Below are 4118 nucleotides of genomic sequence, written 5' to 3'. Positions count from 1 at the left end.
GGTCGCCCCCTCATATTCACTCCCCCCACATCTGCCTTCCATACCTCTTTTACTAGTCTTTCTTCACTCATTCTTTCTATGTGTCCAAACCATCCTAATACTCTTTCATCCACCCTATCTCTCAACTCCCTTACCACACCTGTTCTCCTCCTCACCTCCTCATTTCTCACTCTATCCAGCCTAGTAACCCCCATCATACTTCTCAGACACCTCATCTCAAACGCATCCAAACTCCTTCTCTCTTATGTTTCATGTTTCTGCCCCATATACTGTTGTTGGTAAGCGAAAATCTCGATATGATAGGAATAACTGAGACATGGTTAAATGGTACAGAGTTCGAAGCTGAATTTAATATTGCGGGATTTAAACACTTTCATCAAGATAGAAACCACAAGAAAGGTGGGGGTGTTCTATTGTACGTTAAAAACAATGTTCATGATAGTTTGTGGGTTGAGTTAACCCAAACAAATGGACAAAAATGAATATAGGTGTAATATATAGGCCAAAGACATTATCATTAGCAGACGACAAACTGTTATTTCAAGAACTGTCTAGTTTCTGCAACCGGGATTTATTGATAATGGGTGATTTCAATGTTACTGACATTGATTGGATGACCCTTGAACATGGCCATATAGGTAGTTGCTTGTTTGATTTTCTTGGTGACAATTACTTAATTCAGCATGTAAAAGAGCCCACAAGATATGGAAACTTACTTGATCTTTTGATCACTAGCCGCGAAAGCATGGTAACTGATGTAGAAGTCGGTGAATCTGTTGCAAATAGCGATCACAACCTAGTTAGATTCAAACTCCTAAACAATTTTAGAATAGATACTTGTGTTTCTAAAATACCCGATTTCAGTAAAGCTCAGTTCATAGGACTACGCCAGAAGATTCAGCTTACAGATTGGGAGGCAAAATTAAACGAAAGATCTGTAGATCAGATGTGGGAAATATTTCAAAATACGCTCACTAAGATGATTCAAACTTACATTCCTTTTAAGGACAGACGTCCCCCAAATCAGGCTCGCCCAAAGTGGCTCGACAAAGAAACTGAAAAAAGTATTGCTAAAAAGAGACAGGCTTATAAGAAATATAAGTGCTCGGGTGCATCTAATGACTATGAAAGTTATGTATCAATACAGAGAGATTTAAAAAAGACAATAAGAAAAAGAAAACGACAATACGAAATGAACATCGCTGATAAATCCAAAGAGAATCCCAAAGAATTCTATAGTTACATTAGAGATAAAAAGGTTGTTAGGAATCATATTGGTCCACTATTATCTGCTGACGGTCAACTTGAATATTCAAATGAAGGAATGTGTAATATCTTAAACAATTATTTTAGTTCGGTATTCGTAAACGAAACACCTCAAGGTGATTTCCAAACTGAAACCTGTGAAAAGTTTAGGGTAAACTTACTACGGTAAATATAACAAAAGAAAAAATTAAAAGGTGTATAGACAAACTCAAAGTTAATAAAACACCAGGGCCTGACGGTTGGCATCCAAGAATCTTAAAGGAAATGAAAAATGAGATTGTTGTTCCATTAGAAATTATTTTCAAGAAATCCATCATATCCGGAGATGTCCCAAGAGAATGGAAGCTAGCTAACGTTACTCCCATATTCAAAAAAGGTGACAAAAAGAAACCAAATAACTATAGGCCTATAAGTTTGACTTCAATCTTAGGAAAAATAATGGAAACTATCATCAGAGATGCTATCGAACATCATTTAGAAAGTAACCGTTTGATAAATGATAGCCATTATGGTTTCAGACGGAAACGTTCTTGCGTGACTAACTTACTCGAATTCTACAACACAGTTATCTCGAATTATGACAAAAGAAACAATATAGATTTAATATATCTAGACTTTGCAAAAGCTTTTGATACCGTCCCACACGAAAGACTACTTACTAAATTAGCTTTGCATGGAATAAGTGGTAGCCTATTAGGTTGGACTAGTAATTGGTTGAAAGGTCGAAAACAGAGAGTTGTTTTAAATGGAAAAACTTCTGGATGGAAAAGTGTTGCAAGTGGAGTTCCTCAGGGTTCCGTTCTTGGGCCACTTCTATTCATAGTATATACAAATGATATAGACCATGGACTAAAATCTACTGTTTCCAAATTTGCTGATGATACAAAACTGTGCGGAGTGGCAAATGATCACTCAAACCAATTAGATATTCAAGAAGATTTAGATCAATTACAGCAATGGTCTGAAAAGTGGCTAATGAAATTTAACACAAGTAAATGCAAGGTAATGCACATAGGTAAAAATAACAGTAAGTACGATTACAAGTTATTTGGAAATTCGTTAACAAAAGTGGATAGTGAAAAAGATCTCGGCGTAATTATCAGTAACGACCTCAAATCATCCAAGCAGTGTATTTCAGCCTCTGAGAAAGCAAATAAGATTCTAGGACTGATTGCGCGATCTTTTGATTTCAAAAGTCCATCACTCATTAACAAGCTATATAAATCGTTAGTTCGTCCACATTTGGAATATGCTGTTTCCGTATGGTCACCGAATCTCATTAAAGACATTGACAGACTGGAAAAAGTACAACGGTGAGCCACAAAACTGATTCCAAATATCAAAAATAAATCATACGAAAATCGACTAAAACATATGAATCTGTTTTCTCTAAAAAAGCGTAGACTCAGAGGTGACTTGATACAGGTATTTAAAATTCTAAAGGGAATTGACAACATCAAAAGTGACAAAATTTTCACATTGAATGAGAATCAGACCAGAAACAATGGTCTCAAACTATCCGGAAATAGATTCAATTTGGAAGTAGGTAGAAACAACTTTGCCAACCGTGTAGTTAATGAATGGAATAAACTTCCTGCACAGGTAGTGCAATGTAGTTCAGTTCGAAGCTTTAAGAATCATTTAGATAAATACCTAAGCAAGATGCTGTAATGATTATAATCTATTTTATATTATTTGTTTTTGTTTTGTTATCATTTGTCTGTCTGATTTTCATTTATTATTAGTTATATGTTAATTTATTATTATTTACTATTTACCTGTTTGTTTATTATTTAACTATACCTATGCATTTATTTATGTATTTTATTTGTTATTTACATTATCATAGTTTTTTATTTATTATTTTATTATTAATATTATTTTTTTTTCGCATCCGACCTAGATATGGACCAAAAGGTCTCCTGTCGGCATGCTCCGCCTTTGTAATCCTTTGTAATCACTCCTTCATACAATCTCCTCTTAACCTCCATTCTCAAATGTCTATTCCTCATTACACTTTTTAATGCATCAAGGCATTTACTCGCTTCTCTCAGTCTACATTCTACCTCCGCCGCCAATTCACCCTTTCATGCCACATTTGCCCCCAAGTATCTAAAACTATTCACTTCCTCCAGTCGCTCTCCCTTAATGCTCACTTCCAGTCTGATGCCACTTGCACTCCTTGTACATCTCATCACCTTACTTTTACCCACATTTATCTTCAACTTTCTTCTTTCACATAATCTCCCAATCTCTGTCACCAACTTCCTCAATGCCTCCTCTGATCCTGCTACAAGCGCAGTGTCGTCCGCAAACAACAGTTGGCTTACCTCCCACTTTTCTCCATTTCCTTTAAACATCTCCAATCCCTGACCCACCACCTTTGCATTTACCTCTCACGCCACCCCATCCATGTATAAGTTGAACAGCCAGGGCGACATAACATATCCCTGACAAAGTCCCACCTTTACCTCAAACCACTCACTCTCTCCATTTCTAATCGTGACACATGCTCTATTACTTCCATAAAAATTCTTGATAGCTCCTAGAAGCTTTCCTCCTATCCCGTATATCTGCAAAACCTTTCACAGGGCCTTCCTGTCTACCCTCTCGTAAGCCTTTTCCAGATCCATAAAAGCCCAAAAAACATCCTTACCTTTTCCTATAGCTTTCTCATACATCTGTCTTACCACAAAAATCTGATCTACGCAACCTCTACCTGTCCTAAATCCACACTGTTCCTCGCCAATTACTCCCTCTGTTTCTCTCCTAATCCTCTCAATCAAGATCCTCCCATAAGCCTTCTCAGCTACACTTAACAAGCTAATCCCTCTGAAACTACTACACTCGCA

The sequence above is a fragment of the Oratosquilla oratoria genome, chromosome 18 (genome assembly GCF_046742065.1).
Source record: "Oratosquilla oratoria isolate Oo_2021 chromosome 18, ASM4674206v1, whole genome shotgun sequence".
NCBI lineage: Eukaryota > Metazoa > Arthropoda > Malacostraca > Stomatopoda > Squillidae > Oratosquilla > Oratosquilla oratoria.
This window is presented reverse-complemented; position numbering follows the sequence as displayed.